Raw genomic sequence first — 17,198 nt, 5'->3', positions numbered from 1 at the left:
TCCCTATATAGTGTTGGCTGTCCTGGACTCACTCTGTAGACCAGGCTAGCTTTGAACCCACAGAGATCTGCCTGCCTTTGCCGCCCAGGGTTCTGGGAATACAGGCATGTGGCACGGTGCCTGCTTTTTTGTTTTTAAGGTGGGCATCTCTGAGCAATCCCCATCTCTACCCCACAACCAACCAATTTTTATTTCACTACAGTATGTCAGCATCGTTCTGAAATCCTTGTCTGGACCCTTCCACTCCGTTCTCATCATTCTAATCAAGTCGTTAGCTCCTTCCCAGGTTTCTCTATCTGATTTCCCACTGAACCACACAATGAGTGAAGATTCAGAACAAGAGCCTAGCCAAAAAAAAAAAAAAAAAAAAGTTTATCCAAGTTGAAAGGGCTTCTGGGGTTTAAACACTAGAGTAGAGAATGAGCTGGAGCTAGCCCTGGAGGCGCATGCAGACAGTCTCACTTCAGAGTTGAAGGCAGGGACTCACAGAGGTGGATTCAAAGTTCAGGGTCATCCTTAATGACCTATCGAGTTCAAGGCTAGCCTGGGCTACAAGTGATTCTGTCTCAGATAAACAAAACAAAAGAATCTGATTTGGGTGGGCATACGTCAGAAGCCCCGGAAGAGCTTTCACAAACAAGCTCACGACGGGTCTAGATTTCTGACTTGGTGGGTGTGGGAAGGACCTGAGAAGTGGCATTTCTGGCAATGCTGCTGCTGTGACCAGGGACATACTCTGAAACCCCTGTTTTAAGAGATTAGTTTGGAGCCAGGCATGGTGGTGTACACCCATAATCCCAGCACTCAGGGAGGCAGAGGCAGGCAGATCTCTGTGAGTTCAAGGCCAGCCTAGTCTACAAAGTAAGTTCAGGATAGCTGGAGCCTTACAGAGAAACCCTATCTTGAAAAACAAAAGAAGGGGGTGGAGAGGTGGCTCAGTGGTTAAGAGCACTGTCTGCTCTTCCAAATAGATCTGGGTTTGATTCCCAGGACCCACATGGCAGCTCACAACCTTCTGCAATGCCAATCCCAATCTGCAATGCCAACTCCAAGGGATCTGACACCTTCACACTAATGTATGTAAAATAAAATTAAATAAATTAAAAAAAAAAACCCAAAAGATACTAATCTGGAAAGGAGGGATCAGGTTTCAAATACTCATTTTCTAACCAACATTAAGATTTCTTATTTATGGGGCTGGAGAGATGGCTCAGTGGTTAAGAGCTCAGACTACTCTTGCAGGGGACCAGTGTTCAGTTCCTAGCACCTACATCAGGTGGCTCACAAACACCTAGAGCTGCTGCTCTTGGGAGAGCTGCTGTCTGTCATCTCCATGAATGCTTACACTCTTGTGCACAGATCAACACAGACACACAAATGTACACAGTTCCAAAATAAAAAAATATTTATTTATGGGCTGGAGAGACGGCTCAGAGGTTAAGAACACTGGCTGTTCTTTCAGAGGTCCTGAGTTCATTTCACAACCACATGGTGGCTCACTACCATCTATAATGAGATCTGGTGCCCTCTTCTGGCCTGCTGGCATACATCCAGGCAGAATACTGTATACATAATAAATAAGTAAATAAATCTTTAAAAATTTTATGTATAACACTTTATAGTATTTGTTTTTTGTTTGTTTGTTTGTTTGAGACAGGGTTTCTCTGTGTAGTCTTGGCTGTCCTGGACTCACTTTGTAGACCAGGCTGGCCTTGAACTCAGAGAAATCCACCTACCTCTGCCTCCCCAAATGCTGAGATTACAAGTGTGCATCGCCACGCCTGGCCACTTTATAGTATCTTTAAATTTAAAAATATTATTTATTTCACGTGTCTGGGTGTCTTGCCTGCATGTATGTCTGTGCACCAGTTTGGTGCCTGGTGTTTGTGGAAGCCAGAAGAAAGCATTAGATCTCCCACCACTGCCGTTACTGAAGGTCGTGAGCTCTTTGCAGGTATGGGAATCAAATCCAGGTCCTCTGCAAGAGTGGCACAGGATATCAACTAGTGAGCCATCTTTCTAGCCCTGTTGTAATTCTCCAAACTCTCATTTGAGTTTCTCTTATTTCTCTGTAATAGTTTTGAAGGGCCATTTATATAGTAATAGCTCTATGGATTGGCTGAAAAATACCTATAAATAGTGATATTGTGCCTGGTGTCTGGGGGAACCTTAGAGTTTGTGGATTTAGAAGGACCACACAGGAAGACGCTGAGGTATAATAGTCCAAGCGCGTGTCTGAGGGTTTGTGTGTGGTACCTGTAGCTGTGCAGGGTACCTAAGAGAGTTTCGCAGAAGTAAAGTAAGACCCCGGCACATTTTTGTGGCGCTTGTAGCTTAATAAAAAATTAAAATTAAAACCTTAGCACACCAGTAGCAAAACTGTGTCTTTAAAAGGTTTACAGGGGTCAGAGCGATGGCTCAGGAATGAAAGACTGTTCTTGCAGAGGACACAAGTTTGGTTTCCAGCAGCCGCGTCAGGAGGCTCACCGCTGCTTCAACTCCAGTTCCAGGGGGTGTCATCCTCTTCTGACCCCTAAGGGCACCTGTATATTTGGCGAACACACACAGAAATGAAAATAGAAATTTTTAAATTAGTGCTGGAGAGATGGCTCAGAGGTTAAGAGCTCTGTCTGCTCTTCCATAGGTCCTGAGCTCAATTCCCAGCAACTACATGGTGACTCACAACCATCTGTAAGGAGATCTAGTGCCCTCTTCTGGCGTTCAGGTGTACATGCAGATAGAACATTGTATACATAATAAATAAATACATCTTTAAAAAAAATAAATTTTAAAATTAAAAGTTTAAGCTAAGTTGTACTCAGAAAGCTGAGGCAGGAGGATCAGGAGTTCAAAATCACCTTCTATTACATATTGAGTTTAAGGTCTACCTGGGCTGTATGGGACCCTTAAAAAAACTAAAAGAAAAGGTTGGGTATGGTTGTTCATACAGATTATGCTTGAGATGCTGCCACTGTCAAGTGTCAGGCAGGAGGATCACTGCAGCCACCATGGGATAAACAGTGACTTCCAAGTTAGCTGGGGTTAGGGCAAAACCCTGACTTTAAAAAATAGAAGTAGCTGAGTAGTGGCGGTGGTACATGCCTTTAATCCCAGGACTCGGGGGGCAGGCAGCTCTCTGTGAGTTTGAGGGCAGCTTATGTACAGAGTTCTAGGATAGCCAAAGCTACACAGAGAAACCATGTCTTTAAATACAAAAACAAACAAACAAACAAACAAAGAAAACCTGCGCATGGTGGTGCTCGCCTTTATTCTTAGCATTGAGGAAGAAGAGGCCAGCTCAAGGCCAGTCTGGTCTACATGGTGAGGTAGAGAGCCAGAGCTACATAATGAGACACTGTGTTAACAAGACAAAACAAAACAACAAGATTAAGATATGGTGCTGCAATCTCAATCCCAACACTCTGAAGGCAGAGGCTGGAGGGCCACCTCAAATTTTAAGCCTGACAGACAATGAGTTCCAGACTAGCCAGGGCGAGAGTGAGATCATGCCTTTAATAATAATAGTAATAATAATAATACAAAGCAGCAGCAGCAGCAGCTGGACTGGAGAGATGGCTCAGCTGTTAAGAGCACTGACTGCTCTTTCACAGGACTTGAGAGTTCCCAGATGGCAGCTCATGATAGCCTTTAACTCCAGTTCCTGGGGGTCCGATACTCTCTTCTGGCCTCCAAATGTGCATCAGGGCCCAGACCTTAGTACAACTGACTCCATGATGGGAGAACCTTTCAGGCCTAAGACTTAGCACATGGACAGCACCATCGGCCAAAAGGAGGACCAAGACCTAATCCATCAAAGTCTATGGGAAAGTCCTGGGAAAGTCTCTAAACGTACTAACTTTGCTTTTTGGCTTCTGTGGTTTTGCTTCTGGCTTCCTATTCTTGTTAACTGAAGAATCTCAACCCAGAACATAGCTTCTGTGCTTAAATGCTCACCCTGAGGAAGGCTCAGAGCCCGGCTACACTGGGGTCTCAAGCACTGGGTGGAGTCACCAGCTGGCTAGTAAGATTTCTTTTGTTGTTTTCTGTTTGTTGTTTTTGAAACAGGGTTTTTCTGTGTAGCCTTGGCTATCCTAGACCAGGCTCGCTTAGAACTCACAGAGATTTGCATGCCTCTGCCCAGAATGCTGGGATCACAGGTGTGCACCATGGCGCCCGGCTTGACTTTCTATTGGCTCAAATGCACAACTGCACAGTCTTCTCTGTTGAGTACCCCACAGCCTTTTTGGAGGTCCCACTGAGACCCTCGGAGACCATACCTCAAGACCTTGAGAGGTCTCAGAGCTCCTAGGAATGGGTGAGTGTGCTGGTCAAGGAACTCCTAGGGAGGGCACAGGTCCCCAAGTCTCCCTTTGATCATTCTCTGCCTAATGCCTCCTAGGAATTTAACACTTCCACCCAAAAATAAACAAATTAGAGCATCACCTGGTCTGTTTCCTCTGGATACAAGTCTGGTTAAGGTGCCTTCTGTTTGGACACATGGGAAAGGTTCGATGTGGCCGTTGATCTAATGTCCAGGAACCAAGTAAGACATTACGGGATTCTTCTTCCCCCCCCCTCCCCGTCTGCTCAGGCTGTCTTTACTCTGTGTTGTATCTTTCTGTGTGTTTCTATCAGTCCTGTTTCCCTGTATCGACCAGTGGCTTTTTCTGGTGTGAGAATCCCCTGGCTTAAGACCTGTACCCCTCCTATTGGGGACCCAAATCCTCTTGATTCTGCCAGGTCACCCAGAGAGACAAAACAAAACAAAAACAAGACAAGACAAACCGAACCGAGTCCCCCACCTAGCCTTGTGGAGCAGGAGTGCTTGCTGGTTTTGCTGCTTGATTGCTGCTCACCAGGTGGGGAGGAGGGGGAGGGGCAGGCCTCTCATCCTGGGCCCCTACCATCTAAGCAGAGTGTACACAAGAAGGGGAGATAGTTTCCCCAGCTGAGCAGTCCCTCCTTTCCATGCCTGCTCTAAGAAGCCCCTGCGAAAAGGAAAAGTCCCCCTGGGCTGATCCTGAAGGAAGAGAGAAGGTCCCACTGCTTCTCTTTCATGATTTATGTCTCCTTTTGAACTGAAGATCCATATAATTGAGAACCCACCATTCTCTGAGAAAAGAAAAACTGCCCCTGAGATGGGCAGGGAGATTGCTGCCAGACAACACAGCCTGGGCAGAATGGAGTTACCTCCTGTCCAACACTGACCAAGGAAACGTAATTTTTTTTTCCTTAGGTCCTTTACAGAATGATTAAAGACAGATGCTAAAAAGATTTCCTTTGTCACCCAGTCAGCGCCAGATATTTTAAAAGTATGGGTAGGTTCCAGTCGCTGGATGTAGCTCAAAAGGTGATTAACGATTAACGACAGAGAACTGGATGGGACAGGACCTTTTGCATAAACTGAAAGCCCCTGTCACTTTCTCTGATGATGCAGAATTAGATACCCAGCGAAATTTTGGTGTCTTGGCCTCTGTCAGAAGAATATCTCCTAACTGAATGTTTTGCCTCCAATTGAAAGATCCAGTTGGACTATCTCTCAGCTTGATAACAGAGAGCCCCCGGGTGTACAGGGAGAATCCAAACCCCCAGGACTGGCCCAGCCCCAAGTGCCTATAATTAATTGTTCAACTAACCAGTTCACCTGCCTCCATGCAGATCAAATAATACCCAGTGAGCCTAGAAATAAAGGGGAACTGCAGTCTGTATTGCCTGGCTTGGAGAGGCTGGCACCCGAGTGGCTGCCAGTCACCCTGGAAAATGTGTCTTCTGTCTATGAAGGAACCTGGGACCTCTGATTCTCATGAGCCTGATTTTTTCCAGAGAAACAGGGGTATGCTGCCTTGGACCTTAAACATACATCCTTCAGTCTCCCACAGGCAGAGGTGAGTCAACTCGTCTTTGTTTTAAGTAGACGGACCCAGAGGGAGATTACAGTGGGCAGCTCACCTAGACTAGGTTGACCCCCGCCCCCGAAAAGATTTCAAAATTCCCCAACCCTGTTTGATGAGACAGTAAATGCTGAACTCCTGCCCTTCTGTCAAAGGTTTCCTGGGAAAATAGATTATGAAAGGGCCCCTGAGGGATTGTTGCAAGAGCTACAGACCGTGGGCTACAGAAAGAATGTCAGCTCAGAAAGTCAAGCTTTGTAAGTCAGAGGCTCCCTATCTCGGAAACCCGCTGGGGGGAGGCAAAAGGAGCCTGTCTCAGAGTAGGACTGCCACCATCCTTCAGTCCCAAACTCCAGGAGACTACGAGACAGGTTTGAGGGTTCCTAGGTGCAGCTGGCTCTGGATATCAGACTTTGTGGAAATAGCAAGGTTTCTCTATACTTCAGCACAAAGGAGGCACGGAGCCCCTAGTCTGGGCTCAGACTAAACAAAACTATTTGAGGCTTTAAAAACAGCTCTGACTTCTGTTCCAGCCCAGCGCTTCCGGACATCTCAAAACCTTCTCACCTGTTTGTCCATGAACCAGGAGACAAAAGAGGCTATAACTCAAACGCTGGGGCCCTGGAAACCCTGTGACAAACTGTCCAACATCTAGAGTCTGTATGTAGCCACAGGATGGCCCACCTAAGAGCTGTGGCAGCTATTGCTGGTCTAATGAAAAGCAAATAAACAAGTTAACTCTGGGTCAGGATCTTATAACTCACAGCACCCCATGTGGTTGGGGCCCTCCTCCGAGGAACACCAGAATGCTGGGTGTCTAAGGCCCAGTACCAGGCCCTACTCCTGACCCACCCTTGAGTCCAGTTAGAGAAACCCACTGCTATCAATTCGGCTACCCTCTTGCTTGATGATGAAGGTGCTAGTCCATGACTGCCAGGAGATGAAAGATGAAACCGTGTCTGTGGGAGCTGTAGTAGTTTACTTTCACGAGATGATGTGGGCCTAAGCCAGATACCTCAGCCTAAAAAGCAGAACGGATTGATCTGACCCAGGCTCTCAGACAGGGAAAAGGAAAGTCCGCCATCATATACATGGACAGTTGCTATGCTTTTACTGCTGGTATCTCCACGGTATGATCTATTGCAAAAGAGGGCTTCTGGGGGGGGGGGGAAATCTTAGCCCTCCCAGAGACTACTTGGCTTCCCATACAAACTGCTGTCCTTCACTCCAGCTGCTGACCTGGCCGTCTGACAAATGGCCCTAAGACTGTGGGGCCTCCTGACTCCATAGTAAAGAAGAAATGTATAGCTCAAACCTACAGGTCTGTGGAGGACCTGTAGAGGGAAAGATCATTCTCCCAGAAACAACTGGCAGGACTCTGGTAACTGGCCTTCACTATGCTTCGACTGAGGTTCCCAGAACTTTCTGAGCTGCTCAGACCAAGGTGTGTTATAACTAGACTGGACGGCCTGGCACAAGGTGTCTCAGTCAGATGCCACACTTGTGCTCAGTTAATGCAAAAACAGAGATCCCTTACTCAGAAAGGGGTCTGAGTGAGAGACCAACACCCTGGTGAACTCTGGGAAAACTGACTTCACTGAGATCGGCCAGGCTGGCCTCAAACTCACAGCATTCTGCCTGCCTCTGCCTCCCCGAGGGCTGGGATTACAGGTGCGTGCCATCTTGCCTGGCTTGATAGTTTTTTTTTTTAATACTTTATTTATTTTTATTTTCTGTGCATTGATGTTTTACCTGCATGTGTCTGTGTGAGGGTGTTGGGTTCCCTGGAACTGGCGCTACAGATGCCATGTGGCTACTGGAAATTGAACCGGGGTCCTCTGGAAGAGCAGTCAGTGCTCTTAACCCCTAAGCCATCTCCCCAGCCTATCCTTTCTAGTTTGTATAGTTATGTACCTTTTCCCAGGTGGGTAGAAGCATTCCCCTCCCAGACTGAAGTTGCTCAAAAACAGTAGGAAAAAGCCCCTCCAGGAAGTGATCCCCTGATTTGGCCTCCCCTTGCAATGGGCTCTGACAATGGCCTTTCATAGCTCAGACCTTTCAATTAATAGTGACCATACATTGAAAACTTCATTGTGCATACAGACCTCAGAATTCTGGGCAGGTAAAAAGAATAAGCAGAACATTAAAATAAATTAACAAAGGGCTGGAGAGATGGCCCAGTGGTTAAGAGCTCTGTCTGCTCTTCCAAGAGGTCCTGAGTTCAATTCCCAGCAACCATATGGTGGCTCACAACCATCTACACCCTCTACTGCCCTCTTCTGGCATGCAGGTGTACATGCAGATAGAGCATTCAAAATAAATAAATAAATAAAAATCTTAAAAAAAACTAACACAACTCTCTTAAGTGTCTGGTTGTATGGAGAAAGGAAATATTCGATACGAAAGTTTACCTTTTGAGATAGGAATACAAAGTTTACAATTCTATGCATGCCCTGCGACTGGGCTCCCTAGTTGCCAGGAACATGGGAGTTTCCACTGTTAAAAATTAGAGTTGTGAAACTGAGTCTTCCTGAAAAATTCCTTAAGAAAGATTCTGGCCTTTGGGAAACAGGGAAAAACCTGGGGAATCAGGCTCTCTGCCACAGGAAGGGACTCTGGGGATAGAGTTAATCATTCCTGGCCGGAAATCAGCCAGGATTGCTGGGTAGACAACCAGCCCAGCGACTGACAAAACTGTTACCTGGGGTAGCCCAAATGGTTAAGGGACTCACAGTGGATAGGAACTTGTCTAGCAGCCAAAACCTTATTCTGATGCCTGCTGTTCTGCCTTGTGGGTTAACGCATCTGGACAACAGAAATTTTCCTGGGGCTCTGAGCTACCTAGTGGCCAGGTACTAACCGTTTGACTAAATTTGTTTCTTCTGATATTCTCCAAACTAAGTGGACAGGTTGATCAGGACGTAGAGGTAGTAAACGTTTCCATTTCTGGATTAAAACAACAGTTGGATTCCCTTGCAGAAATGGCCCTATAAAACTGGGGAGTCTTGGACTTACTTTTCAGGAGATAAAGGACACTATGTACAGCTTTGGCAGAAACTTGTTGTTTTTATGCTAACTGATCAAGAGTAATTAGAAAAAAATCTTGTCGTGGTTGAGGAAAACCTCAGTAAGACAAGTAGACAAAGACATAACTCAAATAATACCAGTCTCTCTTTTCTTGGTCCCCCTGGCTAACAGTTCTGCTATCAGCACTGGCTGGACCTTTAATCTCCTTCTGAATGGATGAATGATAGGGCCCTGCATCTTAAACAATATGGCCAGTTATGTATAAGTTCAGTAAAATTAATGGTACTTAGGACCAACTAAAATGTTTTTGTTTTGTTTTTGTTTTTTGAGACAGGGTTTTTCTGTGTAGGCCTGGCTGTCCTGAAACTTGCTCTGTAGACCAGGCTGGCCTTGAACTCACAGAGAATCACCTGCCTCTCTGCCTCCTGAGCACTGGAACTAGAGGAACCACTGCTTGGCCCAATTATACCTCCTTAGAGCAGGATGAGTCCATATTTGACTCATTCACTAAAGTCAGTGGGGAATGTAACAAGGCCCTAGACCTTAGTAGGCCCCCTTAGCACAGTTGATGCCATGATGGAAGTACCGTGTAGGCCACAAAACTCAGCACATAGACAGTACCACCTGCCAAAACAAAAACAAAGACCTAATTCCATCTACGTCTATAGTTCTGGGAAACTCTCTAAATGTACAGCTAACTTTGCATCCTGGCTTCTGTAGTTCTGCTTCTGGTTAACTGTTTCTGAAGTATGTTAATCCAGGGCATGGTTTTTGTGCTTAAAACATCACCCTGAGAAAGGCTTGGTGCTACACTGGGATCCTGAAAACCCAATGTGGTCATAGGCTGGCTTATAAAGATTTTCTATTGGCTTAAATGCACATCAGAGCTGTCTTCTCTGGTAGATATCCTCCAATAAAAGCACCAGTCACTCAGGCGGCACACAGAGATACGTGCAAGCCAAACATCCATATAATAAAATACCAATAAAAATGTAAAAGGTCAGCTAACTAAAAACAAACCCGACAAAAACCCAGGTGTGAATCTGAACTATCAACTGGGAGGTGAATGCCAGCCTAGGTTACGTGAAACCCTGCTTTAACCTGTCTCCTTTCTCATCCCCACCAACAGCACAAGCTGGAAATCCTAACTGCTCAGAGGCTAACGTAAGGGAATCAAAAGTTCAAGGCCAGTTGGAGCCCTTTAAGCAAGACCTTGCTCCAAATAAAAACCAGAAAGGTAACAAAACGGCTGGGCACATAGGTCAGAACTAGCGCCCTTGACCAGTATGTGTGGGGCCCTAGCTGGGTTCAACCATCAATCCTGTGAAACCCAGAAAGTTTCTGCTGTCCAGGCTGTGGTGAGGCATGCCTGCAATGCCAGGAATCAGGAGACGGAAGACAGCGTTCCAGGTCAGCCAGGATTACACAGATGCCCTGTTTGCTAATTCATGAGGCTCAGTTTACTCCATACAGGGAGGGAATGGGAAACGGTTCTCCATGGGGACATTTATGAACTCGGGAAAAGTTTTGAAGGGACGTCACGTCGTCCTGTCTCCCCTCCCCTCCATCTTTCCACTTTCGCTTTTTGGAATAACAGATACTTTACAGATGCCAATAGCAGTTGGCACAGGCTGCCAGCATTACACGAGATGCCCATGTTCGACCACCATGCCTTTGTGGTGTCAATACATCCCTTGCAAATTTGGGGCCATGTTTACAGTTACATGGTTATTCAGACATTCAAACTTAAAGGGAAGCGTACTGTTGTTTTATCCAGCAACCCCTGAAAGATTTGCTGACTTAACTGACCGGATGGTCTTTCCCCACCTGCACCATGGGGGAAAACAGCTCTACCTGCTTCCAAAGGAATAATTAAAGCCCTTGGTGCCCGGCGAGCCCTCAGTTTACACGCCGGCTCGGGCACAGGAGGCAGAGGTCCTTTCCGCTCTGGACCTCGGAGGGTCAAGCGCTCCGCAGTCCCGGGCTAGGTAGTCCGCACCTGCGCGCCCCGGCCAGCCTCTTCCGGGTCAGGTGACCGCGCGCGCTCACGTGACCCGGCCCGAGTGCGGGCGCTGGAAGGCGGAAGTGGAGCGGAGTTAGGCGCCGCTGGTGTGGCCCCGGCAGGTAGGCGGCGCGGGCGCTGGGGGCTTGGTGCCGGGCGGGCGGCGCGGGGCGGCCAGGGGGGGCGGGCGGCGCGAGGGGCCGGGGGCGGCGCGGGGCGGGCGCCGGGGGGCGGCGGCTTCCTGTGGGAGGGGCCTGGCGCGCGGTTCCGGCCTCCGAGGAGGGGTGTCCCGGCTCGCGCCCGGGCGGGGTGGGCGCGGGGCCCGGCGGGAGTCGCCGGCTGCTGGCGCTTCCGGGAGGGGACCCCAGCCTGGGCGCCTGCGGGGCGGAGGAGCCGCGTCTGTGGAGGGGCCCCGACCTCGGCCGGGGAGACCCGCAGGCTTCCTGGAAGGGGCTGCCAGGGAGTGGGCGTCTGGCTTGGAGGGACCGGGAGGAAAATCTGGACGACGCGGCCTGGACCCCATTCCGAGAGTCTCTTCCCCTGTCCTCTTTGAAGGCGATGGCGACCCGAGACTTTGATACCGGTCCCGTTCAGTTTTTAAACTTCAGGAGGGATCCCTGAGTCTTGATCGTCTGACTCTGGTCACACCCACTTTGCCCTGTTTGGGTAGGGTTTCCACTTGTTGGGAGCCTAGCCCTTCAGATCATCTTTCTCTGAGATGCTCCCGGATCGGGTCATCCTCGAGGCAAAAAAAAAAAAAAAAAAAAAAAAAAAAAAAAAAAAAATTTCAAAGATGTGTAGGTGCTTTGCTGTGATCATCACAAGACTTTTACCCTCCAGTGTTGCGTTACCTCAGCAACGCGTTGACTGCTTAAGTCTTGGACAGTTGAAAATCTACTGATACTCCTTTGACACTTTTCCTCTTAGGCTTAAATTATGCAGTTTCCTTTACCACGTGACTGCTTATCTTGGCCAGCTGTGCCTAGGTGGGGTGACTGAAAAGTCTCTGCTGTGTTCTTTAGAACTGTGACCTAGATCGTATTTTTTGAGGTTAGAATACCCACCTTAAGATTGTTATCCTCAAAAAGATAAAGGAAAAAAAAAAAAAAAAAAGGAAAAAAGATTGTTCATTCCCTAGGCTGAGGCATGAAGATGGCTGCCAATTCCAGGCCAGCCTGGCCTACACCGTAACACCTAAATGAGCAAACAGGTCATCTTCTTTCCCTTCACATTAAGCTTTGCAGAGGTGAAATGAAGTTTATGAATGCAGTGAAGGAGTCAGGGTTCCAATGGGGTGCTGACACGGGCCAGAATCACAGGTCACTAGGCAGAAAAAAGTATTTTGCGTTAATACATTAGGAGTTGAAGGCTTTGGGGTATATGACAAGCATTGAAAAGCTAGTTTTTGTAGCAGTCCTGAGAGGTCATTCCCACTTCACAGAGAACAAACAGCTTAGGAGAGTTGACTTAAAATAAAAGATTTATTTTTATTCATGTGTTCGTGTGTGTTCCTGTTTGTATGTATGCCATGTGTACGGTGTGGGTGCCCACAGAGGCCAGAAGAGAGAGAATTGGGTCCCTTGGAGCTAGAGATACAGGTCGTTGTGAGCTTCTGGACTTGAGTGCTGGGAACTGAACTTGGTCCCCTGGAAGAGCAATAAATGCTCTTAACTGCCAAACTATGTACATTTTTTTTTAGCCCCAACCTGACTTCATTTTGTTTTTCTTCCTTGTTTACTCATCCTCCTGCTAGACTGTAAATCATTCAAGGGCAGTGATTGTATTTTACATGGCTTCCTTGGCTGCTAGCCTCATGCCTGGTATGTTATGAGTACTTGGTCAGTGTTTGAGAAATAATTGAGGTTTTAAAGGTCACGCTGCTTGCTGTACCTGCTGAACAAGGGGTTTGAACTTACCTTTTCTGTCTCTTTCTTTGGTCAGTGAAGCTAACTCTGTTCTGTGTTATTGGCCTGTGGGAAAACAAGGAGCATGGGGAGGAAAAGCTTGGCTTGGCTTGTCAGTCTCTTTCACTTTTTTTTTTTTTAATATTGTTGTTGAACTTTGCACCTCACCACTGAACTATAACCATAGCGGTTCTTCTTGTGATTTTATTTTTTCCTTTTGAATCAGAAATTGCTTGGAGTGGCCTCAAATTCCTGTAGCTCACGCAAACCTGGAACTCGTGCTTCTGAGTGGCTGGGCCTGCCAGGGCCGGCTTAGTCTTTCAGTTAAGGACTGCTTTCCTATTTGCAAAAAACCTTATGCCATTATCTCATTTTTATTTTTTGGTTATTTATTTGAAACAAAGTTTCATAATGTAGCCCTAGCTGTCCTAGAACTCACAAAGATCTACCTGCTTCTGCCTCCCTAGTGTTGTGTGCAATTGACTATGCTCATCCTTTTCTCTTTTCTTTTTTTGAGACAGTATCACACTGTTCTTTGGCTTTTTGACACAAGGTAGGTTATAACCCAGGCTGGCCTCAAACTGGTTATAATTTTTGTTTTGTTTTGTTTTTCGAGACAAGGTTTCTCTGTGTAGCGTTGGTTGTCCTGGACTCTTTTTAGACAGGCTGGCATAGAGATCTGTCTACCTCTGCCTCCCAGAGTGCTGAGATTACAGGCATGGGCTACTGTGCCCTGCTTCAAACTAGATAGGTATATAGATGGATGGATGGATAGATAGATAGATAGATAGATTGATTCTCTGTCTCTGTCTTCCAAGAGTTGGGGTTGCAGGCCTTCATTCACCACTATGCCTGGCCCAGCATCTCATTCAATTCCTGTGATCTGAGAAGGTTGCTTTCATTCTATGGATGATGAAACTGAGGCTTTCTGAAGTCCTGACTTAAGATTCCAGAACTAAAAAAAAAAAAAAAAAAAAAAAAAAAAGATTCCAGAACTAGTGAATAAATGAATAAATGCAAGAGTTGGTTTTCTCCTTCAACCATGCGGGTCTGTGGAACTGAGTTCCAGTTGTCAGGCTTGGCAGCTAACCTTGGTAGCTAACGCCTTTACCTGATGAGCTGTCTTTCCCACACCTGTTTTTTTTTTTTTTTTTTTTAATTTCTAGATCTATTATTTTTAATTCATAGAAGCAATGGAAAGTTTCATTTTAAAATAGTTTTCGAGTATAAAAAGTGTGCTATTAGTCTGTGTATAAGTGGCATATACCTGTAAGCCAAGCATTTGGTAGGCAGAGGCAGGAGGATTGCTGCAAGTTCAAATGTTCAGGTATAGCTTGGGTTACAAGAAAGAAGGAAAAAACACATAGAAAGAAATAGAATAGGGTCAGAGAAAATATTGTGAGTGTATAACACAACATGTTAAGAAAACCCTGCCTTCACTCTCCTTCTTTATTGTCTCAGTCCATTTTGTGGTGTGATAACAGACTATCACACACAGGGTAACTTATAAATGGTACAAGTTTGTCTTAGGAGTGGAGGCTGGGAAGTCTGCGATGGAGGGGCCACTTTTGGAGGGCCTTCCTGCTATGTCATTCCCTGGTAGATGGCAAGAGAGCATACACATGGGACTAAGAGCCCTGTCATATGTCCTTTCAGCACTAGACCTCTGATGACCTAATCTCTTAAAGGTCCGTCCTCCCAACCCTGTTGCACTGGGGATAAAGTGTTTCCACTCTGTACCCTTTGGGGAAGACATTCAAACCATAGCTGATGCCACGGTTGTCTTTTCCCAGGAAAATATTCTTCCTTCAGTGGATATTTGCACGCTCTACTTTATTACAGGCATTGTTCTGGGGTTTGGCCACTCAGTGTGGAGGCCACTGACCATGTAGTCATCGAATCCTGGGACAGCCTGTCATGTCAATATATCAGATTTTAGAGATACAGCATGAAAGCTGCAATATGGCATTTTTGTTTGTTTGTTTTGAGACAGGGTTTCCCTGTGTAGCCCTGGTTGTCCTGGAACTCACTCTCTAGATCAAGTTGGCTTCAAACTCAGAGATCTGCTTCCCTTTGCCTCTGGAGTGCTGGGATTAAAGGCGTGTGCCACTACTACTAGCTTGCACCAGTGTTTTTATATTCTAATAAAATCATAGAATGTAATCTATAAATATATTCTATACGTGCTAATATTTTATATTTATTATGTTAAAGACAGTGTAATAATGAGTTTCAGCTGGGCGCAGTGACTGTGCCTGTGATGTTAGCACTCCTTTTTTGAGGGGTAGGCCTCACTCTTGCTCAGTACTCAGGCTTTCTGGAACTGGTGTTGTAGTTCAGGCTAGCTTCAGACTCACACTTCTGCCTTAGCATCCTGGGTGCCAGGATTATGGGTGTGATGGCTTCTGTGTGAAGTTCCCATAGGGGAGACGGCATGGACCCAGCACTCAGGAGGTGGAGACTGGAGGAGGGTTAGAAGTTCAGTCAGGGTTGTCCTCCTTTGGAATCTAGCCCGGGCTACATAAGAGCCAGTGTCAGTAAGCAGTTAGGGGGAGACTGTAGGGCAGAGACTGGATTCAGTTTTGTTCATTGTCTGTGCAAGGCCTAGTATAAACCTAAGAGAAGATGCAGAAAAATGGTGGCAAGCAGGGACAGGAGAGGTGTACAGGGCTGTTACTGTGTAGCCAGAATTGAGACTGGACGAGGTCACCGGGAGAAGAGTGTGAATATACATCCCAGAAGAATGCTGCTGTTGAACTAGAACTTGTGGAGTAAATCTCAGTTGACATTGGGCCATGTCTGAAGACCACTTAAACACTGCAGTGGATCACTAGGAACTTGGGGCTCTTTCTTTTCCTTTTTCATTTAAAGACACCCCCCCGCCACACACACACCTTTTCTTCTAAGACAGGGTAGCCCTGGCCATCCTAGAACTTGCTCTGTAGACCAGGCTGGCTTTGAACTCAGAGATCCAGCTGCCTCCACTTGCCCTAAGTGCTGGGATTAAATGTGTGTGCCACCACCTCACAGCTAAGACTCTTTTTTTTTTTTTTTTTCTGTTTATTTCAAGACAAGGTCTCACTATGTAGCCCAGGCTGGCCTTGACCTCAAGAGCTCCTTCTGCCTCTGCCTCTCAAGTGCTGGGATTAAAGGCCCTCTTGAAAACAAGATGATGGGTTTCATTCCTTGTAGTTGAGAAGGCTGTTCTTCCAACTGTTCTCTTGTAGTACCGCTGAAATCAGCTCAAGTGCCAACTTCTTGGTTGGCAGCCTGTTTAGGAGCCTCCAAGGGTAGAAAAGAGAAAGGCAGGCAGGACACTAAATGGGTTTTAAAGTTTAAAATACCAGTTTAAAAACACACATTGAGCACAGTGCTCCCTTCCCCCAGCCTGCCGTCTTACAGATTTAACACAAATGGAACTTCATGCTGGGTGGGTGTGTAGTTTGAATAGGTTTGGCCGCATAGACTCATGGATGAGTTTGAATGCTTGGCCCATGGGCAGTGACATTATGAGGAGGTATGGCCTTACTGGAGTAGGTGTGGCCTTGTTCGAAGAAGTGTGTCAGTGTGGAGGCAGGGCTTTGAGGTCTTAAATGCTCAAGCTAAGCCCAGTTTAAAACCCATCCAGTCTCCTCCTGGCTGCTGTGGATCAGGGTGTAGAAATCTCCAGCACCGTGTCTGCGCGCACGCTGCCGTGCTTCCACCACGATAATGGACTAAACCTCTGAACTGTAAGCCAGCCCCACCTACATGTTTTCCTTTGTAAGGGTTGCTATGGTCTTGGTGGCTCTTCACCACAATGGAAACCCTAACTAAGATTTCAGTCCTGGACTTGGGATCTGAAGTTTTCATCGGGAAGATGGTGGGTTCATGAGCATCAAGTCAGGCTGTGATCAGATCATGGCACGTGTGGCGGTTGGAGGAGGACTTTCGGGAGTCATTCTTTCCTTCTACCCTGTGGGGCAGAATTCAGATGCTCAGTGTTGGCAGCAAACACGTTTTCCTGCTGAGCTGTCTTATTGCACCAGTCTGGCCCAAGTGAGCTTTGAGTACCTGTATAATTTAGGACTGTGATAATTGTGGAATCTCCAAGAGCTGAAATCTTGTTCTCAGGGAAGATCTTGTTCTCCAACTAGACTTTGTTTAGGAGGTTGTGAGTTCCCTGTTCTCTCTCATCACTTCCCTTGGTTTAGAAACAGTGATTTGAGTGTAATTGCTTTTAGGCAATGCCAAGTCTCTTGACTCAGGGCAGGCCTCTTCCGTTGGTCACTCATGCCTTGTCAGGCATTTGTCCTGAGATCTGTTTTGCCATCTCTGTTATTATTAGCTGATAATTTACCTTCCATGAGTGTTTTTTTTTTTTTTTTTTTTTTG

The 17,198-nt window shown here is 46.5% G+C and overlaps 1 protein-coding gene and 1 long non-coding RNA gene across 3 annotated transcripts in view; both read left to right on the top strand.

The window, feature by feature from the left end:
• Positions 1-5,416: 5,416 nt before the first annotated feature.
• Positions 5,417-8,247, top strand: LOC132656819 (uncharacterized). Its single transcript, XR_009594566.1, has 2 exons — positions 5,417-5,885; positions 6,425-8,247. It is a non-coding gene; the product is annotated as an uncharacterized LOC132656819 (long non-coding RNA).
• A 2,693-nt stretch (positions 8,248-10,940) lies between these two features.
• The window catches only part of Wwp2 (WW domain containing E3 ubiquitin protein ligase 2), a 117,385-nt gene continuing 111,127 nt past the window's right edge, over positions 10,941-17,198 (top strand). Inside the window, exon 1 of one of the 2 annotated variants that reach the window (XM_021632831.2) lies at positions 10,941-11,042. The gene's annotated coding sequence lies outside the window, so the exon portion shown is untranslated. The remainder of the gene's footprint in view (positions 11,043-17,198) is intronic. The other variant, XM_021632841.2, reaches the window with a different exon arrangement.

The sequence above is a fragment of the Meriones unguiculatus genome, chromosome 10 (assembly GCF_030254825.1).
Source record: "Meriones unguiculatus strain TT.TT164.6M chromosome 10, Bangor_MerUng_6.1, whole genome shotgun sequence".
In the NCBI taxonomy this organism is placed as follows: domain Eukaryota; kingdom Metazoa; phylum Chordata; class Mammalia; order Rodentia; family Muridae; genus Meriones; species Meriones unguiculatus.
This window is presented reverse-complemented; position numbering and strand designations above follow the sequence as displayed.